Source organism: Suncus etruscus, chromosome 12 (assembly GCF_024139225.1).
Source record: "Suncus etruscus isolate mSunEtr1 chromosome 12, mSunEtr1.pri.cur, whole genome shotgun sequence".
Lineage (NCBI taxonomy): Eukaryota > Metazoa > Chordata > Mammalia > Eulipotyphla > Soricidae > Suncus > Suncus etruscus.
The window spans coordinates 64,398,859-64,419,608 of record NC_064859.1 but is presented as its reverse complement, the minus strand read 5'-3'; the positions used below and the strand labels follow the sequence as shown (position 1 = coordinate 64,419,608).

Genomic DNA, 20,750 nt, shown 5'->3' with positions numbered 1-20,750 from the left:
AGTCCATGTTAAGGAATAAAGGCAACTCGCCGTGCTCTGTATTAGAAGGAAGATGCCCAGCATTACCTTACTTCTGGTAATGCCCAGCATTACCTTACTTCTGGTCTGTCTAGTCCCACCTTTTGTCTGCAGTTTCTATGTCTCAGATATACTGATTTCTCAGATATACTGATTTAACTCACTAAATTGGACTCTTCCTGCAGAAGTCAACACAAGCATTATTTTTCTCTGGGAATCCTGGCATTAAATTCAAACTATCATTACCATCAGATCTTTTTAAAGAATGGAATGCCTTTGATGTCCCCTAGGGGTACATTTGATGGGAACAGTTGTCATGCTAAAATTAGCAGAAGTCACTTAATTGAAGCTATTTTAGTCAACATGTATGTATTGATGGCATCTTTTTTTTTTTTTTTTTGGTTTTGGGCCACACCCGTTAGATGCTCCTCAGGGGGTTACTCCTGGCTATGCGCTCAGAAGTTGCTCCTGGCTTGGGGGACCATATGGGACACCGGGGGATCGAACCGCGGTCCATCCAAGGCTAGCGCAGGGAAGGCAGGCACCTTACCTTTAGCGCCACCGCCCGGCCCCTATTGATGGCATCTTAGTATTCTGCATGGGACTATGTTCTCATGAACTTCAGAGCTACAGAAGTTCAGACCATCTCCGGTTGTAAATACTTACATTTGTTAACACTTTTCAATTGTTTTGTGACCTGTTTGTTTTCAAGAAAGGGAAATAGGAAGAGGAAACAAATATATAGCTGAAGGCTTTTATTTTGATGTTAAGATATATTTTATGTAATCTAAAATAGATGAAATTGGGGCTGAAAAGTGGAGCACACAAATGGAGGAGTATGCTTTGCGGGCTGTGATTTTCATTTTCAATATTTCTACACTTTTTTTTTTGTGTGTGTGTGTGTGTGTGTGTGGTTTTTTTTGGGTCACACCTGGCAGTGCTCAGAGATTATTCCTGGCTCCAGGCTCAGAAATTGTTCCTGGGGCCGGGCGGTGGCGCTAAAGGTAAGGTGCCTGCCTTGCCTGCGCTAGCCTTGGATGGACCGCGGTTCGATCCCCCGGTGTCCCATATGGTCCCCCAAGCCAGGAGCAACTTCTGAGCACATAGCCAGGAGTAACCCCTGAGCTTTACTGGGTGTGGCCCAAAAACCCAAAAAAAAAAAAAAAAAAGAAAAAGAAATTGTTCCTGGCAGGCACGGGGGACCATATGGGACGCCGGGATTCGAACCGATGACCTCCTGCATGAAAGGCAAACGCCTCATCTCCATGCTATCTCTCCGGCCCCAATATTTCTATACTTAACAAAATTGCTCAACTAAAAATATGCTACTAGGTGAAGGAATTCTCCCAGTTGGACAATTGGTGCCTGGAACTTGGTTTTTTTTTTTTGGGGGGGGGTTGTGTTTGTTTATTTGTTGTTTTGGGGTCACACGCGGTGGCACTCAGGGATTACTCCTGGCTCTGTGCTCAGAAATCGCTTCTGGCAGGCTCGGAGACCATATGATATGCCAGGATTTGAACCATCATCTCTCCTGGATAGGCTGTTTGCAAGGCTAACACCCTACCGCTGTGCTATCTCTCCGGCCCCTGGAACTCATTTTATTGTTCTCAAAGTTCTTTTGGAAATTAATATACTAGTTTTTAGAAATTTGCTTTCACCTTAGAAATTTTTTTTTTTTTTTTTTTTTTTTTTGGTTTTTGGGCCACACCCGTCAATGCTCAGGGGTTACTCCTGGCTGTCTGCTCAGAAATAGCTCCTGGCAGGCACGGGGGACCATATGGGACACCGGGATTCGAACCAATCACCTTTGGTCCTGGATCGGCTGCTTGCAAGGCAAACGCCTCTGTGCTATCTCTCCGGGCCCCACCTTAGAAATTTTAACTGTCATTTTTTATTTCGGTACCTCTGCTCGCCTATCTGCCCGTCAGCCTGTCAGTCAGTCAATCTGTCTGTCTGTTTGTCTTTCTGTCTGTCTCTATCTGTCTCTGGCTCTCTCTGTTACACTGTACTCTGCCTAGTACTCCACAGGTTCTGGCTGACTCCAGATCTCTGCTTGCCTGTCTGCCCGCCAGTCAGTCTGTCAATCAGTCAGTCAGTCAGTATATCTGCCTGCCTGCCTGCCTGCCTTGCCTGCCTGCCTGCCTGCCTGTGGTCTCTGTCTGTCTCTGGCTCTCTCTTACAAGGTCCTTTTCTCTGCCTAGCAGTCCACAGGCTCTCTGTGGCTCTGTACCTGCCTGCCGATCTGTCTGTCCTTTACTATGGGTCTCTCTCTTGATCTGTCTGTCTGGCTCCCTCTTCCACTGTCAGGCCTCTCACTCCAGGGGCTCTCCCTGGCTCGGGCACTCTGAGTGTCTGACCGTCTCTGTGTGTCTGGTTGTGTGTTTGTCTGTGCAGTTGTATGTCTGTCAGCCTGTCTGTGCCAGCTAGCTCCCTGTGGCGATCAAACACTCTGTTGGCCCTGCTGTGGGCAGCAGCTGGAACCCCCTGGCAGCCGCCCGCCCCCACCCTAGGGAGCAGGAAGCCAGGTGAGCCGGGTGGCTCCGGGGGCTTCCAGATGTGCTGGGCATTCCGCCTGAGAGCCAGCCCAACCCGCCTTGTGCCCAGCCCGAGTCCTGCCCAGCCCAGCCTGGTCTCCTCCCCGCAGCACCCCCCCTCCGGGCGGCCCCACACCCCGAAAGGAGGTGGCCGCGTGCGTGCCTCGGGGTGCTGGCGCGCTGCCGTCCTGGTCCTGGACGTGCGCGGGTGCGGGCAGACAGAGGGGCACACGCAGTGTCCGTGGCGCGCACACACTCGCACACACACGTCCGTGGGCCGGCGAGAGGACGGCGGGCGTGCAGCGCAGCGGCCCAGCAGAGCTGAGCTGAGCTGAGCTGAGCTGAGCTGAGCTGAGCTGGGCCGGGTGGGCCGAGCCGGACGCGTGGTTTCCCTGGAGGTGGCGTTGGGGCGTGTTTCCGAGGCCCGTGGGGCTGTGCGGGGCGGCGTGCGGTGTGTCGACGCGGGGCGCTAGCTTCTTGAGGCCCGCGGAGAGCGGCTCGAGCGTCTACGGCCATACCACCCTGAACGCGCCCGATCTCGTCTGATCTCGGAAGCTAAGCAGGGTCGGGCCTGGTTAGTACTTGGATGGGAGACCGCCTGGGAATACCGGGTGCTGTAGGCTTTTGGGGCCGCGCCCCTTCGCCTTTTGGCCCGCCCCCCGCCTTGTGGCCCGCCCACCCCACCCCCCAAGACCCCGGACGGACGCCTGCCTGGGCCGCTGGCTGCTGGCCCCAGCCCCCGTGCGTGCCCTGAGGCAGGGCCGCCAGGAGCCGGCTGCAGGAGCTCCGAGGACGTCCTGCCTGCCACCCCGCTGCTCCGGGGCGCCTCGGGGACCCTCAGATGTGGCGTCACAATGGGCACGGGACCCAGGGCCCTTGCGGATGCTCCCGCACAGCACAGCAGCACAGCAGCACAGCCAGTGCGGGACCACCAGCCCTCGGCTCGCCGTCCTCCTCTCCTCCCGCACCCAAGACCGACCAGACTTCTCAGCCTTGGGCCCCTGCTCGGGTGGCCCTCTCTCACTCTCTAGACCCCTTAGTCCCACCGGGCCAGGCCCTGGCCACACTCACTATTTTCCTGTCTGGGTCGCCTCTGCCCCCTCTTTCAATCTGGGTTTCTCTGCCTCACACTCCACAGCTCTCTTGGGCTCGGGACCTCTGACTTGCTGTCTTTCTGTCTGTCGGTCGGTCTGTCTCTCAGTCTGTCCATCTGCCTGTCTGTGTACCTGCTTGCCTGCCTGCCCGCCAGTCTGTCTGCGCTATTGCTTGCATGGGTGATGTGTGTGTGTGTGCGTGTGCGTGTGTGTGTGTGTGTGTGTGTGTGTGTGTGTGTGTGCACGTGTGTCTGGCTGGCTGGCTGGCTCTGGCTCTGTGACACTTTCTCTCCTTCTCTCTGCCTAGCACTCCGCAGGCTCTCTTGGGCTTAGTGCCTCTGTCTCCCTGCATGCCTGCGTGTGTCTGTCTGTCTGTCTGTCTCTCTGTCTCTCTGTCTCTCTGTGTCTCTTGCTCTCTCTCTCTCTCTCTTACACTGTTTTTCTTCTGCATAGCACTCCACAGTTCTCTGGATCGGTACCTCTGCCTGCCTGCCTCTTTGTCTGTCTGTCACTTGCTCTCTCTCTTATACTTTCCTTTTCTCTGCCTAGCACTCCACTAGATCTGGCTGGCTCAGTTCTGCTTGCCTGTCTGCCTTCAATCTGTCAGTGTGTGTGTGTGTGTGTGTGTGTGTGTGTGTGTGTGTGCTGGTCAATTTGTCTGTCTCTATCAGCCTCTGGCTCTCTCTTACACTGTCCTTTTCTCTGCCTAGCACTCCACACTCTCTCTTGGGCTTGGTACCTCTGCCTGAGTGCCTAGGAGTGCTTGCCTGCCAGCCTGCCTTCCTGTCTCCCTGCCTGCCTGTCAGTTTCTGTCTCTGGCTCTCTCTTACCCTGTCCTTTCCTCTGCCTAGCACTCACAGGCTCTCTGGTGTTTCGGTACCTCTGCTCGCCTATCTGCCCGTCAGCCTGTCAGTCAGTCAATCTGTCTGTCTGTTTGTCTTTCTGTCTGTCTCTATCTGTCTCTGGCTCTCTCTGTTACACTGTACTCTGCCTAGTACTCCACAGGTTCTGGCTGACTCCAGATCTCTGCTTGCCTGTCTGCCCGCCAGTCAGTCTGTCAATCAGTCAGTCAGTCAGTATATCTGCCTGCCTGCCTGCCTGCCTTGCCTGCCTGCCTGCCTGCCTGTGGTCTCTGTCTGTCTCTGGCTCTCTCTTACAAGGTCCTTTTCTCTGCCTAGCAGTCCACAGGCTCTCTGTGGCTCTGTACCTGCCTGCCGATCTGTCTGTCCTTTACTATGGGTCTCTCTCTTGATCTGTCTGTCTGGCTCCCTCTTCCACTGTCAGGCCTCTCACTCCAGGGGCTCTCCCTGGCTCGGGCACTCTGAGTGTCTGACCGTCTCTGTGTGTCTGGTTGTGTGTTTGTCTGTGCAGTTGTATGTCTGTCAGCCTGTCTGTGCCAGCTAGCTCCCTGTGGCGATCAAACACTCTGTTGGCCCTGCTGTGGGCAGCAGCTGGAACCCCCTGGCAGCCGCCCGCCCCCACCCTAGGGAGCAGGAAGCCAGGTGAGCCGGGTGGCTCCGGGGGCTTCCAGATGTGCTGGGCATTCCGCCTGAGAGCCAGCCCAACCCGCCTTGTGCCCAGCCCGAGTCCTGCCCAGCCCAGCCTGGTCTCCTCCCCGCAGCACCCCCCCTCCGGGCGGCCCCACACCCCGAAAGGAGGTGGCCGCGTGCGTGCCTCGGGGTGCTGGCGCGCTGCCGTCCTGGTCCTGGACGTGCGCGGGTGCGGGCAGACAGAGGGGCACACGCAGTGTCCGTGGCGCGCACACACTCGCACACACACGTCCGTGGGCCGGCGAGAGGACGGCGGGCGTGCAGCGCAGCGGCCCAGCAGAGCTGAGCTGAGCTGAGCTGAGCTGAGCTGAGCTGAGCTGGGCCGGGTGGGCCGAGCCGGACGCGTGGTTTCCCTGGAGGTGGCGTTGGGGCGTGTTTCCGAGGCCCGTGGGGCTGTGCGGGGCGGCGTGCGGTGTGTCGACGCGGGGCGCTAGCTTCTTGAGGCCCGCGGAGAGCGGCTCGAGCGTCTACGGCCATACCACCCTGAACGCGCCCGATCTCGTCTGATCTCGGAAGCTAAGCAGGGTCGGGCCTGGTTAGTACTTGGATGGGAGACCGCCTGGGAATACCGGGTGCTGTAGGCTTTTGGGGCCGCGCCCCTTCGCCTTTTGGCCCGCCCCCCGCCTTGTGGCCCGCCCACCCCACCCCCCAAGACCCCGGACGGACGCCTGCCTGGGCCGCTGGCTGCTGGCCCCAGCCCCCGTGCGTGCCCTGAGGCAGGGCCGCCAGGAGCCGGCTGCAGGAGCTCCGAGGACGTCCTGCCTGCCACCCCGCTGCTCCGGGGCGCCTCGGGGACCCTCAGATGTGGCGTCACAATGGGCACGGGACCCAGGGCCCTTGCGGATGCTCCCGCACAGCACAGCAGCACAGCAGCACAGCCAGTGCGGGACCACCAGCCCTCGGCTCGCCGTCCTCCTCTCCTCCCGCACCCAAGACCGACCAGACTTCTCAGCCTTGGGCCCCTGCTCGGGTGGCCCTCTCTCACTCTCTAGACCCCTTAGTCCCACCGGGCCAGGCCCTGGCCACACTCACTATTTTCCTGTCTGGGTCGCCTCTGCCCCCTCTTTCAATCTGGGTTTCTCTGCCTCACACTCCACAGCTCTCTTGGGCTCGGGACCTCTGACTTGCTGTCTTTCTGTCTGTCGGTCGGTCTGTCTCTCAGTCTGTCCATCTGCCTGTCTGTGTACCTGCTTGCCTGCCTGCCCGCCAGTCTGTCTGCGCTATTGCTTGCATGGGTGATGTGTGTGTGTGTGTGTGTGTGCGTGTGCGTGTGCGTGTGTGTGTGTGTGTGTGCACGTGTGTCTGGCTGGCTGGCTGGCTCTGGCTCTGTGACACTTTCTCTCCTTCTCTCTGCCTAGCACTCCGCAGGCTCTCTTGGGCTTAGTGCCTCTGTCTCCCTGCATGCCTGCGTGTGTCTGTCTGTCTGTCTGTCTCTCTGTGTCTCTTGCTCTCTCTCTCTCTCTTACACTGTTTTTCTTCTGCATAGCACTCCACAGTTCTCTGGATCGGTACCTCTGCCTGCCTGCCTCTTTGTCTGTCTGTCACTTGCTCTCTCTCTCTTATACTTTCCTTTTCTCTGCCTAGCACTCCACTAGATCTGGCTGGCTCAGTTCTGCTTGCCTGTCTGCCTTCAATCTGTCAGTGTGTGTGTGTGTGTGTGTGTGTGTGTGTGTGCTGGTCAATTTGTCTGTCTCTATCAGCCTCTGGCTCTCTCTTACACTGTCCTTTTCTCTGCCTAGCACTCCACACTCTCTCTTGGGCTTGGTACCTCTGCCTGAGTGCCTAGGAGTGCTTGCCTGCCAGCCTGCCTTCCTGTCTCCCTGCCTGCCTGTCAGTTTCTGTCTCTGGCTCTCTCTTACCCTGTCCTTTCCTCTGCCTAGCACTCACAGGCTCTCTGGTGTTTCGGTACCTCTGCTCGCCTATCTGCCCGTCAGCCTGTCAGTCAGTCAATCTGTCTGTCTGTTTGTCTTTCTGTCTGTCTCTATCTGTCTCTGGCTCTCTCTGTTACACTGTACTCTGCCTAGTACTCCACAGGTTCTGGCTGACTCCAGATCTCTGCTTGCCTGTCTGCCCGCCAGTCAGTCTGTCAATCAGTCAGTCAGTCAGTATATCTGCCTGCCTGCCTGCCTGCCTTGCCTGCCTGCCTGCCTGCCTGTGGTCTCTGTCTGTCTCTGGCTCTCTCTTACAAGGTCCTTTTCTCTGCCTAGCAGTCCACAGGCTCTCTGTGGCTCTGTACCTGCCTGCCGATCTGTCTGTCCTTTACTATGGGTCTCTCTCTTGATCTGTCTGTCTGGCTCCCTCTTCCACTGTCAGGCCTCTCACTCCAGGGGCTCTCCCTGGCTCGGGCACTCTGAGTGTCTGACCGTCTCTGTGTGTCTGGTTGTGTGTTTGTCTGTGCAGTTGTATGTCTGTCAGCCTGTCTGTGCCAGCTAGCTCCCTGTGGCGATCAAACACTCTGTTGGCCCTGCTGTGGGCAGCAGCTGGAACCCCCTGGCAGCCGCCCGCCCCCACCCTAGGGAGCAGGAAGCCAGGTGAGCCGGGTGGCTCCGGGGGCTTCCAGATGTGCTGGGCATTCCGCCTGAGAGCCAGCCCAACCCGCCTTGTGCCCAGCCCGAGTCCTGCCCAGCCCAGCCTGGTCTCCTCCCCGCAGCACCCCCCCCTCCGGGCGGCCCCACACCCCGAAAGGAGGTGGCCGCGTGCGTGCCTCGGGGTGCTGGCGCGCTGCCGTCCTGGTCCTGGACGTGCGCGGGTGCGGGCAGACAGAGGGGCACACGCAGTGTCCGTGGCGCGCACACACTCGCACACACACGTCCGTGGGCCGGCGAGAGGACGGCGGGCGTGCAGCGCAGCGGCCCAGCAGAGCTGAGCTGAGCTGAGCTGAGCTGAGCTGAGCTGAGCTGAGCTGGGCCGGGTGGGCCGAGCCGGACGCGTGGTTTCCCTGGAGGTGGCGTTGGGGCGTGTTTCCGAGGCCCGTGGGGCTGTGCGGGGCGGCGTGCGGTGTGTCGACGCGGGGCGCTAGCTTCTTGAGGCCCGCGGAGAGCGGCTCGAGCGTCTACGGCCATACCACCCTGAACGCGCCCGATCTCGTCTGATCTCGGAAGCTAAGCAGGGTCGGGCCTGGTTAGTACTTGGATGGGAGACCGCCTGGGAATACCGGGTGCTGTAGGCTTTTGGGGCCGCGCCCCTTCGCCTTTTGGCCCGCCCCCCGCCTTGTGGCCCGCCCACCCCACCCCCCAAGACCCCGGACGGACGCCTGCCTGGGCCGCTGGCTGCTGGCCCCAGCCCCCGTGCGTGCCCTGAGGCAGGGCCGCCAGGAGCCGGCTGCAGGAGCTCCGAGGACGTCCTGCCTGCCACCCCCGCTGCTCCGGGGCGCCTCGGGGACCCTCAGATGTGGCGTCACAATGGGCACGGGACCCAGGGCCCTTGCGGATGCTCCCGCACAGCACAGCAGCACAGCAGCACAGCCAGTGCGGGACCACCAGCCCTCGGCTCGCCGTCCTCCTCTCCTCCCGCACCCAAGACCGACCAGACTTCTCAGCCTTGGGCCCCTGCTCGGGTGGCCCTCTCTCACTCTCTAGACCCCTTAGTCCCACCGGGCCAGGCCCTGGCCACACTCACTATTTTCCTGTCTGGGTCGCCTCTGCCCCCTCTTTCAATCTGGGTTTCTCTGCCTCACACTCCACAGCTCTCTTGGGCTCGGGACCTCTGACTTGCTGTCTTTCTGTCTGTCGGTCGGTCTGTCTCTCAGTCTGTCCATCTGCCTGTCTGTGTACCTGCTTGCCTGCCTGCCCGCCAGTCTGTCTGCGCTATTGCTTGCATGGGTGATGTGTGTGTGTGTGTGCGTGTGCGTGTGTGTGTGTGTGTGTGTGTGTGTGCACGTGTGTCTGGCTGGCTGGCTGGCTGGCTCTGGCTCTGTGACACTTTCTCTCCTTCTCTCTGCCTAGCACTCCGCAGGCTCTCTTGGGCTTAGTGCCTCTGTCTCCCTGCATGCCTGCGTGTGTCTGTCTGTCTGTCTGTCTCTCTGTCTCTCTGTCTCTCTGTGTCTCTTGCTCTCTCTCTCTCTCTTACACTGTTTTTCTTCTGCATAGCACTCCACAGTTCTCTGGATCGGTACCTCTGCCTGCCTGCCTCTTTGTCTGTCTGTCACTTGCTCTCTCTCTCTTATACTTTCCTTTTCTCTGCCTAGCACTCCACTAGATCTGGCTGGCTCAGTTCTGCTTGCCTGTCTGCCTTCAATCTGTCAGTGTGTGTGTGTGTGTGTGTGTGTGTGTGTGTGTGTGTGTGTGTGCTGGTCAATTTGTCTGTCTCTATCAGCCTCTGGCTCTCTCTTACACTGTCCTTTTCTCTGCCCAGCACTCCACACTCTCTCTTGGGCTTGGTACCTCTGCCTGAGTGCCTAGGAGTGCTTGCCTGCCAGCCTGCCTTCCTGTCTCCCTGCCTGCCTGTCAGTTTCTGTCTCTGGCTCTCTCTTACCCTGTCCTTTCCTCTGCCTAGCACTCACAGGCTCTCTCGTGTTTCGGTACCTCTGCTCGCCTATCTGCCCGTCAGCCTGTCAGTCAGTCAATCTGTCTGTCTGTTTGTCTTTCTGTCTGTCTCTATCTGTCTCTGGCTCTCTCTGTTACACTGTACTCTGCCTAGTACTCCACAGGTTCTGGCTGACTCCAGATCTCTGCTTGCCTGTCTGCCCGCCAGTCAGTCTGTCAATCAGTCAGTCAGTCAGTATATCTGCCTGCCTGCCTGCCTGCCTTGCCTGCCTGCCTGCCTGTGGTCTCTGTCTGTCTCTGGCTCTCTCTTACAAGGTCCTTTTCTCTGCCTAGCAGTCCACAGGCTCTCTGTGGCTCTGTACCTGCCTGCCGATCTGTCTGTCCTTTACTATGGGTCTCTCTCTTGATCTGTCTGTCTGGCTCCCTCTTCCACTGTCAGGCCTCTCACTCCAGGGGCTCTCCCTGGCTCGGGCACTCTGAGTGTCTGACCGTCTCTGTGTGTCTGGTTGTGTGTTTGTCTGTGCAGTTGTATGTCTGTCAGCCTGTCTGTGCCAGCTAGCTCCCTGTGGCGATCAAACACTCTGTTGGCCCTGCTGTGGGCAGCAGCTGGAACCCCCTGGCAGCCGCCCTGCCCCCACCCTAGGGAGCAGGAAGCCAGGTGAGCCGGGTGGCTCCGGGGGCTTCCAGATGTGCTGGGCATTCCGCCTGAGAGCCAGCCCAACCCGCCTTGTGCCCAGCCCGAGTCCTGCCCAGCCCAGCCTGGTCTCCTCCCCGCAGCACCCCCCCTCCGGGCGGCCCCACACCCCGAAAGGAGGTGGCCGCGTGCGTGCCTCGGGGTGCTGGCGCGCTGCCGTCCTGGTCCTGGACGTGCGCGGGTGCGGGCAGACAGAGGGGCACACGCAGTGTCCGTGGCGCGCACACACTCGCACACACACGTCCGTGGGCCGGCGAGAGGACGGCGGGCGTGCAGCGCAGCGGCCCAGCAGAGCTGAGCTGAGCTGAGCTGAGCTGAGCTGAGCTGAGCTGGGCCGGGTGGGCCGAGCCGGACGCGTGGTTTCCCTGGAGGTGGCGTTGGGGCGTGTTTCCGAGGCCCGTGGGGCTGTGCGGGGCGGCGTGCGGTGTGTCGACGCGGGGCGCTAGCTTCTTGAGGCCCGCGGAGAGCGGCTCGAGCGTCTACGGCCATACCACCCTGAACGCGCCCGATCTCGTCTGATCTCGGAAGCTAAGCAGGGTCGGGCCTGGTTAGTACTTGGATGGGAGACCGCCTGGGAATACCGGGTGCTGTAGGCTTTTGGGGCCGCGCCCCTTCGCCTTTTGGCCCGCCCCCCGCCTTGTGGCCCGCCCACCCCACCCCCCCAAGACCCCGGACGGACGCCTGCCTGGGCCGCTGGCTGCTGGCCCCAGCCCCCGTGCGTGCCCTGAGGCAGGGCCGCCAGGAGCCGGCTGCAGGAGCTCCGAGGACGTCCTGCCTGCCACCCCGCTGCTCCGGGGCGCCTCGGGGACCCTCAGATGTGGCGTCACAATGGGCACGGGACCCAGGGCCCTTGCGGATGCTCCCGCACAGCACAGCAGCACAGCAGCACAGCCAGTGCGGGACCACCAGCCCTCGGCTCGCCGTCCTCCTCTCCTCCCGCACCCAAGACCGACCAGACTTCTCAGCCTTGGGCCCCTGCTCGGGTGGCCCTCTCTCACTCTCTAGACCCCTTAGTCCCACCGGGCCAGGCCCTGGCCACACTCACTATTTTCCTGTCTGGGTCGCCTCTGCCCCCTCTTTCAATCTGGGTTTCTCTGCCTCACACTCCACAGCTCTCTTGGGCTCGGGACCTCTGACTTGCTGTCTTTCTGTCTGTCTGTCGGTCTGTCTCTCAGTCTGTCCATCTGCCTGTCTGTGTACCTGCTTGCCTGCCTGCCCGCCAGTCTGTCTGCGCTATTGCTTGCATGGGTGATGTGTGTGTGTGTGTGCGTGTGCGTGTGTGTGTGTGTGTGTGTGTGCACGTGTGTCTGGCTGGCTGGCTGGCTGGCTCTGGCTCTGTGACACTTTCTCTCCTTCTCTCTGCCTAGCACTCCGCAGGCTCTCTTGGGCTTAGTGCCTCTGTCTCCCTGCATGCCTGCGTGTGTCTGTCTGTCTGTCTGTCTCTCTGTCTCTCTGTGTCTCTTGCTCTCTCTCTCTCTCTTACACTGTTTTTCTTCTGCATAGCACTCCACAGTTCTCTGGATCGGTACCTCTGCCTGCCTGCCTCTTTGTCTGTCTGTCACTTGCTCTCTCTCTCTTATACTTTCCTTTTCTCTGCCTAGCACTCCACTAGATCTGGCTGGCTCAGTTCTGCTTGCCTGTCTGCCTTCAATCTGTCAGTGTGTGTGTGTGTGTGTGTGTGTGTGTGTGTGTGTGTGTGTGTGTGTGCTGGTCAATTTGTCTGTCTCTATCAGCCTCTGGCTCTCTCTTACACTGTCCTTTTCTCTGCCTAGCACTCCACACTCTCTCTTGGGCTTGGTACCTCTGCCTGAGTGCCTAGGAGTGCTTGCCTGCCAGCCTGCCTTCCTGTCTCCCTGCCTGCCTGTCAGTTTCTGTCTCTGGCTCTCTCTTACCCTGTCCTTTCCTCTGCCTAGCACTCACAGGCTCTCTGGTGTTTCGGTACCTCTGCTCGCCTATCTGCCCGTCAGCCTGTCAGTCAGTCAATCTGTCTGTCTGTTTGTCTTTCTGTCTGTCTCTATCTGTCTCTGGCTCTCTCTGTTACACTGTACTCTGCCTAGTACTCCACAGGTTCTGGCTGACTCCAGATCTCTGCTTGCCTGTCTGCCCGCCAGTCAGTCTGTCAATCAGTCAGTCAGTCAGTATATCTGCCTGCCTGCCTGCCTGCCTTGCCTGCCTGCCTGCCTGCCTGTGGTCTCTGTCTGTCTCTGGCTCTCTCTTACAAGGTCCTTTTCTCTGCCTAGCAGTCCACAGGCTCTCTGTGGCTCTGTACCTGCCTGCCGATCTGTCTGTCCTTTACTATGGGTCTCTCTCTTGATCTGTCTGTCTGGCTCCCTCTTCCACTGTCAGGCCTCTCACTCCAGGGGCTCTCCCTGGCTCGGGCACTCTGAGTGTCTGACCGTCTCTGTGTGTCTGGTTGTGTGTTTGTCTGTGCAGTTGTATGTCTGTCAGCCTGTCTGTGCCAGCTAGCTCCCTGTGGCGATCAAACACTCTGTTGGCCCTGCTGTGGGCAGCAGCTGGAACCCCCTGGCAGCCGCCCGCCCCCACCCTAGGGAGCAGGAAGCCAGGTGAGCCGGGTGGCTCCGGGGGCTTCCAGATGTGCTGGGCATTCCGCCTGAGAGCCAGCCCAACCCGCCTTGTGCCCAGCCCGAGTCCTGCCCAGCCCAGCCTGGTCTCCTCCCCGCAGCACCCCCCCTCCGGGCGGCCCCACACCCCGAAAGGAGGTGGCCGCGTGCGTGCCTCGGGGTGCTGGCGCGCTGCCGTCCTGGTCCTGGACGTGCGCGGGTGCGGGCAGACAGAGGGGCACACGCAGTGTCCGTGGCGCGCACACACTCGCACACACACGTCCGTGGGCCGGCGAGAGGACGGCGGGCGTGCAGCGCAGCGGCCCAGCAGAGCTGAGCTGAGCTGAGCTGAGCTGAGCTGAGCTGAGCTGAGCTGGGCCGGGTGGGCCGAGCCGGACGCGTGGTTTCCCTGGAGGTGGCGTTGGGGCGTGTTTCCGAGGCCCGTGGGGCTGTGCGGGGCGGCGTGCGGTGTGTCGACGCGGGGCGCTAGCTTCTTGAGGCCCGCGGAGAGCGGCTCGAGCGTCTACGGCCATACCACCCTGAACGCGCCCGATCTCGTCTGATCTCGGAAGCTAAGCAGGGTCGGGCCTGGTTAGTACTTGGATGGGAGACCGCCTGGGAATACCGGGTGCTGTAGGCTTTTGGGGCCGCGCCCCTTCGCCTTTTGGCCCGCCCCCCGCCTTGTGGCCCGCCCACCCCACCCCCCAAGACCCCGGACGGACGCCTGCCTGGGCCGCTGGCTGCTGGCCCCAGCCCCCGTGCGTGCCCTGAGGCAGGGCCGCCAGGAGCCGGCTGCAGGAGCTCCGAGGACGTCCTGCCTGCCACCCCGCTGCTCCGGGGCGCCTCGGGGACCCTCAGATGTGGCGTCACAATGGGCACGGGACCCAGGGCCCTTGCGGATGCTCCCGCACAGCACAGCAGCACAGCAGCACAGCCAGTGCGGGACCACCAGCCCTCGGCTCGCCGTCCTCCTCTCCTCCCGCACCCAAGACCGACCAGACTTCTCAGCCTTGGGCCCCTGCTCGGGTGGCCCTCTCTCACTCTCTAGACCCCTTAGTCCCACCGGGCCAGGCCCTGGCCACACTCACTATTTTCCTGTCTGGGTCGCCTCTGCCCCCTCTTTCAATCTGGGTTTCTCTGCCTCACACTCCACAGCTCTCTTGGGCTCGGGACCTCTGACTTGCTGTCTTTCTGTCTGTCGGTCGGTCTGTCTCTCAGTCTGTCCATCTGCCTGTCTGTGTACCTGCTTGCCTGCCTGCCCGCCAGTCTGTCTGCGCTATTGCTTGCATGGGTGATGTGTGTGTGTGTGTGTGTGCGTGTGCGTGTGTGTGTGTGTGTGTGTGTGCACGTGTGTCTGGCTGGCTGGCTGGCTGGCTCTGGCTCTGTGACACTTTCTCTCCTTCTCTCTGCCTAGCACTCCGCAGGCTCTCTTGGGCTTAGTGCCTCTGTCTCCCTGCATGCCTGCGTGTGTCTGTCTGTCTGTCTGTCTCTCTGTCTCTCTGTGTCTCTTGCTCTCTCTCTCTCTCTTACACTGTTTTTCTTCTGCATAGCACTCCACAGTTCTCTGGATCGGTACCTCTGCCTGCCTGCCTCTTTGTCTGTCTGTCACTTGCTCTCTCTCTCTTATACTTTCCTTTTCTCTGCCTAGCACTCCACTAGATCTGGCTGGCTCAGTTCTGCTTGCCTGTCTGCCTTCAATCTGTCAGTGTGTGTGTGTGTGTGTGTGTGTGTGTGTGTGTGTGTGTGTGCTGGTCAATTTGTCTGTCTCTATCAGCCTCTGGCTCTCTCTTACACTGTCCTTTTCTCTGCCTAGCACTCCACACTCTCTCTTGGGCTTGGTACCTCTGCCTGAGTGCCTAGGAGTGCTTGCCTGCCAGCCTGCCTTCCTGTCTCCCTGCCTGCCTGTCAGTTTCTGTCTCTGGCTCTCTCTTACCCTGTCCTTTCCTCTGCCTAGCACTCACAGGCTCTCTGGTGTTTCGGTACCTCTGCTCGCCTATCTGCCCGTCAGCCTGTCAGTCAGTCAATCTGTCTGTCTGTTTGTCTTTCTGTCTGTCTCTATCTGTCTCTGGCTCTCTCTGTTACACTGTACTCTGCCTAGTACTCCACAGGTTCTGGCTGACTCCAGATCTCTGCTTGCCTGTCTGCCCGCCAGTCAGTCTGTCAATCAGTCAGTCAGTCAGTATATCTGCCTGCCTGCCTGCCTGCCTTGCCTGCCTGCCTGCCTGCCTGTGGTCTCTGTCTGTCTCTGGCTCTCTCTTACAAGGTCCTTTTCTCTGCCTAGCAGTCCACAGGCTCTCTGTGGCTCTGTACCTGCCTGCCGATCTGTCTGTCCTTTACTATGGGTCTCTCTCTTGATCTGTCTGTCTGGCTCCCTCTTCCACTGTCAGGCCTCTCACTCCAGGGGCTCTCCCTGGCTCGGGCACTCTGAGTGTCTGACCGTCTCTGTGTGTCTGGTTGTGTGTTTGTCTGTGCAGTTGTATGTCTGTCAGCCTGTCTGTGCCAGCTAGCTCCCTGTGGCGATCAAACACTCTGTTGGCCCTGCTGTGGGCAGCAGCTGGAACCCCCTGGCAGCCGCCCGCCCCCACCCTAGGGAGCAGGAAGCCAGGTGAGCCGGGTGGCTCCGGGGGCTTCCAGATGTGCTGGGCATTCCGCCTGAGAGCCAGCCCAACCCGCCTTGTGCCCAGCCCGAGTCCTGCCCAGCCCAGCCTGGTCTCCTCCCCGCAGCACCCCCCCTCCGGGCGGCCCCACACCCCGAAAGGAGGTGGCCGCGTGCGTGCCTCGGGGTGCTGGCGCGCTGCCGTCCTGGTCCTGGACGTGCGCGGGTGCGGGCAGACAGAGGGGCACACGCAGTGTCCGTGGCGCGCACACACTCGCACACACACGTCCGTGGGCCGGCGAGAGGACGGCGGGCGTGCAGCGCAGCGGCCCAGCAGAGCTGAGCTGAGCTGAGCTGAGCTGAGCTGAGCTGAGCTGAGCTGGGCCGGGTGGGCCGAGCCGGACGCGTGGTTTCCCTGGAGGTGGCGTTGGGGCGTGTTTCCGAGGCCCGTGGGGCTGTGCGGGGCGGCGTGCGGTGTGTCGACGCGGGGCGCTAGCTTCTTGAGGCCCGCGGAGAGCGGCTCGAGCGTCTACGGCCATACCACCCTGAACGCGCCCGATCTCGTCTGATCTCGGAAGCTAAGCAGGGTCGGGCCTGGTTAGTACTTGGATGGGAGACCGCCTGGGAATACCGGGTGCTGTAGGCTTTTGGGGCCGCGCCCCTTCGCCTTTTGGCCCGCCCCCCGCCTTGTGGCCCGCCCACCCCACCCCCCAAGACCCCGGACGGACGCCTGCCTGGGCCGCTGGCTGCTGGCCCCAGCCCCCGTGCGTGCCCTGAGGCAGGGCCGCCAGGAGCCGGCTGCAGGAGCTCCGAGGACGTCCTGCCTGCCACCCCCGCTGCTCCGGGGCGCCTCGGGGACCCTCAGATGTGGCGTCACAATGGGCACGGGACCCAGGGCCCTTGCGGATGCTCCCGCACAGCACAGCAGCACAGCAGCACAGCCAGTGCGGGACCACCAGCCCTCGGCTCGCCGTCCTCCTCTCCTCCCGCACCCAAGACCGACCAGACTTCTCAGCCTTGGGCCCCTGCTCGGGTGGCCCTCTCTCACTCTCTAGACCCCTTAGTCCCACCGGGCCAGGCCCTGGCCACACTCACTATTTTCCTGTCTGGGTCGCCTCTGCCCCCTCTTTCAATCTGGGTTTCTCTGCCTCACACTCCACAGCTCTCTTGGGCTCGGGACCTCTGACTTGCTGTCTTTCTGTCTGTCTGTCGGTCTGTCTCTCAGTCTGTCCATCTGCCTGTCTGTGTACCTGCTTGCCTGCCTGCCCGCCAGTCTGTCTGCGCTATTGCTTGCATGGGTGATGTGTGTGTGTGTGTGCGTGTGCGTGTGTGTGTGTGTGTGTGTGTGTGTGTGTGCACGTGTGTCTGGCTGGCTGGCTGGCTGGCTCTGGCTCTGTGACACTTTCTCTCCTTCTCTCTGCCTAGCACTCCGCAGGCTCTCTTGGGCTTAGTGCCTCTGTCTCCCTGCATGCCTGCGTGTGTCTGTCTGTCTCTATCTGTCTCTGTCTCTCTGTGTCTCTTGCTCTCTCTCTCTCTCTCTTACACTGTTTTTCTTCTGCATAGCACTCCACAGTTCTCTGGATCGGTACCTCTGCCTGCCTGCCTCTTTGTCTGTCTGTCACTTGCTCTCTCTCTCTTATACTTTCCTTTTCTCTGCCTAGCACTCCACTAGATCTGGCTGGCTCAGTTCTGCTTGCCTGTCTGCCTTCAATCTGTCAGTGTGTGTGTGTGTGTGTGTGTGTGTGTGTGTGTGTGTGTGTGTGTGCTGGTCAATTTGTCTGTCTCTATCAGCCTCTGGCTCTCTCTTACACTGTCCTTTTCTCTGCCTAGCACTCCACACTCTCTCTTGGGCTTGGTACCTCTGCCTGAGTGCCTAGGAGTGCTTGCCTGCCAGCCTGCCTTCCTGTCTCCCTGCCTGCCTGTCAGTTTCTGTCTCTGGCTCTCTCTTACCCTGTCCTTTCCTCTGCCTAGCACTCACAGGCTCTCTGGTGTTTCGGTACCTCTGCTCGCCTATCTGCCCGTCAGCCTGTCAGTCAGTCAATCTGTCTGTCTGTTTGTCTTTCTGTCTGTCTCTATCTGTCTCTGGCTCTCTCTGTTACACTGTACTCTGCCTAGTACTCCACAGGTTCTGGCTGACTCCAGATCTCTGCTTGCCTGTCTGCCCGCCAGTCAGTCTGTCAATCAGTCAGTCAGTCAGTATATCTGCCTGCCTGCCTGCCTGCCTTGCCTGCCTGCCTGCCTGTGGTCTCTGTCTGTCTCTGGCTCTCTCTTACAAGGTCCTTTTCTCTGCCTAGCAGTCCACAGGCTCTCTGTGGCTCTGTACCTGCCTGCCGATCTGTCTGTCCTTTACTATGGGTCTCTCTCTTGATCTGTCTGTCTGGCTCCCTCTTCCACTGTCAGGCCTCTCACTCCAGGGGCTCTCCCTGGCTCGGGCACTCTGAGTGTCTGACCGTCTCTGTGTGTCTGGTTGTGTGTTTGTCTGTGCAGTTGTATGTCTGTCAGCCTGTCTGTGCCAGCTAGCTCCCTGTGGCGATCAAACACTCTGTTGGCCCTGCTGTGGGCAGCAGCTGGAACCCCCTGGCAGCCGCCTGCCCCCCACCCTAGGGAGCAGGAAGCCAGGTGAGCCGGGTGGCTCCGGGGGCTTCCAGATGTGCTGGGCATTCCGCCTGAGAGCCAGCCCAACCCGCCTTGTGCCCAGCCCGAGTCCTGCCCAGCCCAGCCTGGTCTCCTCCCCGCAGCACCCCCCCTCCGGGCGGCCCCACACCCCGAAAGGAGGTGGCCGCGTGCGTGCCTCGGGGTGCTGGCGCGCTGCCGTCCTGGTCCTGGACGTGCGCGGGTGCGGGCAGACAGAGGGGCACACGCAGTGTCCGTGGCGCGCACACACTCGCACACACACGTCCGTGGGCCGGCGAGAGGACGGCGGGCGTGCAGCGCAGCGGCCCAGCAGAGCTGAGCTGAGCTGAGCTGAGCTGAGCTGAGCTGAGCTGGGCCGGGTGGGCCGAGCCGGACGCGTGGTTTCCCTGGAGGTGGCGTTGGGGCGTGTTTCCGAGGCCCGTGGGGCTGTGCGGGGCGGCGTGCGGTGTGTCGACGCGGGGCGCTAGCTTCTTGAGGCCCGCGGAGAGCGGCTCGAGCGTCTACGGCCATACCACCCTGAACGCGCCCGATCTCGTCTGATCTCGGAAGCTAAGCAGGGTCGGGCCTGGTTAGTACTTGGATGGGAGACCGCCTGGGAATACCGGGTGCTGTAGGCTTTTGGGGCCGCGCCCCTTCGCCTTTTGGCCCGCCCCCCGCCTTGTGGCCCGCCCACCCCACCCCCCCAAGACCCCGGACGGACGCCTGCCTGGGCCGCTGGCTGCTGGCCCCAGCCCCCGTGCGTGCCCTGAGGCAGGGCCGCCAGGAGCCGGCTGCAGGAGCTCCGAGGACGTCCTGCCTGCCACCCCGCTGCTCCGGGGCGCCTCGGGGACCCTCAGATGTGGCGTCACAATGGGCACGGGACCCAGGGCCCTTGCGGATGCTCCCGCACAGCACAGCAGCACAGCAGCACAGCCAGTGCGGGACCACCAGCCCTCGGCTCGCCGTCCTCCTCTCCTCCCGCACCCAAGACCGACCAGACTTCTCAGCCTTGGGCCCCTGCTCGGGTGGCCCTCTCTCACTCTCTAGACCCCTTAGTCCCACCGGGCCAGGCCCTGGCCACACTCACTATTTTCCTGTCTGGGTCGCCTCTGCCCCCTCTTTCAATCTGGGTTTCTCTGCCTCACACTCCACAGCTCTCTTGGGCTCGGGACCTCTGACTTGCTGTCTTTCTGTCTGTCGGTCGGTCTGTCTCTCAGTCTGTCCATCTGCCTGTCTGTGTACCTGCTTGCCTGCCTGCCCGCCAGTCTGTCTGCGCTATTGCTTGCAAGGGTGATGTGTGTGTGTGTGCGTGTGCGTGTGTGTGTGTGTGTGTGTGTGTGTGTGTGTGCACGTGTGTCTGGCTGGCTGGCTGGCTGGCTCTGGCTCTGTGACACTTTCTCTCCTTCTCTCTGCCTAGCACTCCGCAGGCTCTCTTGGGCTTAGTGCCTCTGTCTCCCTGCATGCCTGCGTGTGTCTGTCTGTCTGTCTCTCTGTCTCTCTGTCTCTCTGTGTCTCTTGCTCTCTCTCTCTCTCTCTTACACTGTTTTTCTTCTGCATAGCACTCCACAGTTCTCTGGATCGGTACCTCTGCCTGCCTGCCTCTTTGTCTGTCTGTCACTTGCTCTCTCTCTCTTATACTTTCCTTTTCTCTGCCTAGCACTCCACTAGATCTGGCTGGCTCAGTTCTGCTTGCCTGTCTGCCTTCAATCTGTCAGTGTGTGTGTGTGTGTGTGTGTGTGTGTGTGTGTGTGTGTGTGTGCTGGTCAATTTGTCTGTCTCTATCAGCCTCTGGCTCTCTCTTACACTGTCCTTTTCTCTGCCTAGCACTCCACACTCTCTCTTGGGCTTGGTACCTCTGCCTGAGTGCCTAGGAGTGCTTGCCTGCCAGCCTGCCTTCCTGTCTCCCTGCCTGCCTGTCAGTTTCTGTCTCTGGCTCTCTCTTACCCTGTCCTTTCCTCTGCCTAGCACTCACAGGCTCTCTCGTGTTTCGGTACCTCTGCTCGCCTATCTGCCCGTCAGCCTGTCAGTCAGTCAATCTGTCTGTCTGTTTGTCTTTCTGTCTGTCTCTATCTGTCTCTGGCTCTCTCTGTTACACTGTACTCTGCCTAGTACTCCACAGGTTCTGGCTGACTCCAGATCTCTGCTTGCCTGTCTGCCCGCCAGTCAGTCTGTCAATCAGTCAGTCAGTCAGTATATCTGCCTGCCTGCCTGCCTGCCTTGCCTGCCTGCCTGCCTGTGGTCTCTGTCTGTCTCTGGCTCTCTCTTACAAGGTCCTTTTCTCTGCCTAGCAGTCCACAGGCTCTCTGTGGCTCTGTACCTGCCTGCCGATCTGTCTGTCCTTTACTATGGGTCTCTCTCTTGATCTGTCTGTCTGGCTCCCTCTTCCACTGTCAGGCCTCTCACTCCAGGGGCTCTCCCTGGCTCGGGCACTCTGAGTGTCTGACCGTCTCTGTGTGTCTGGTTGTGTGTTTGTCTGTGCAGTTGTATGTCTGTCAGCCTGTCTGTGCCAGCTAGCTCCCTGTGGCGATCAAACACTCTGTTGGCCCTGCTGTGGGCAGCAGCTGGAACCCTGGCAGCCGCCGCCCCCACTAGGGAGCAGGAAGCCA

General features: G+C 60.4%; 1 protein-coding gene and 7 non-coding genes across 17 annotated transcripts in view; 7 read left to right on the top strand and 1 right to left on the bottom strand.

Annotated features, from left to right (window-relative positions):
* STAMBP (STAM binding protein) overlaps positions 1-20,750 on the bottom strand; it is a 321,855-nt gene that overhangs the window by 82,261 nt on the left and 218,844 nt on the right. The window contains exon 1 of one of the 10 annotated variants that reach the window (XM_049784417.1): positions 19,232-19,299. The exons of 3 other annotated variants lie outside the window; for them this stretch is intronic. The gene's annotated coding sequence lies outside the window, so the exon portion shown is untranslated. Of the gene's footprint in view, positions 1-3,623; positions 3,692-6,228; positions 6,297-8,814; positions 8,883-11,419; positions 11,488-14,023; positions 14,092-16,626; positions 16,695-19,231; positions 19,300-20,750 lie in introns of those variants that run through there. 6 more of the 10 variants (XM_049784418.1, XM_049784419.1, XM_049784420.1 and 3 more) reach the window with 6 other exon arrangements.
* LOC126024974 (5S ribosomal RNA) lies at positions 3,057-3,175 on the top strand. The gene has a single exon (XR_007501037.1). It is a non-coding gene; the product is annotated as a 5S ribosomal RNA (ribosomal RNA).
* Positions 5,662-5,780, top strand: LOC126024962 (5S ribosomal RNA). Its single transcript, XR_007501028.1, has one exon. It is a non-coding gene; the product is annotated as a 5S ribosomal RNA (ribosomal RNA).
* LOC126024950 (5S ribosomal RNA) lies at positions 8,247-8,365 on the top strand. The gene has a single exon (XR_007501021.1). It is a non-coding gene; the product is annotated as a 5S ribosomal RNA (ribosomal RNA).
* LOC126024938 (5S ribosomal RNA) lies at positions 10,852-10,970 on the top strand. Its single transcript, XR_007501010.1, has one exon. It is a non-coding gene; the product is annotated as a 5S ribosomal RNA (ribosomal RNA).
* LOC126024848 (5S ribosomal RNA) lies at positions 13,457-13,575 on the top strand. Its single transcript, XR_007500946.1, has one exon. It is a non-coding gene; the product is annotated as a 5S ribosomal RNA (ribosomal RNA).
* LOC126025396 (5S ribosomal RNA) lies at positions 16,059-16,177 on the top strand. The gene has a single exon (XR_007501403.1). It is a non-coding gene; the product is annotated as a 5S ribosomal RNA (ribosomal RNA).
* Positions 18,664-18,782, top strand: LOC126025273 (5S ribosomal RNA). Its single transcript, XR_007501305.1, has one exon. It is a non-coding gene; the product is annotated as a 5S ribosomal RNA (ribosomal RNA).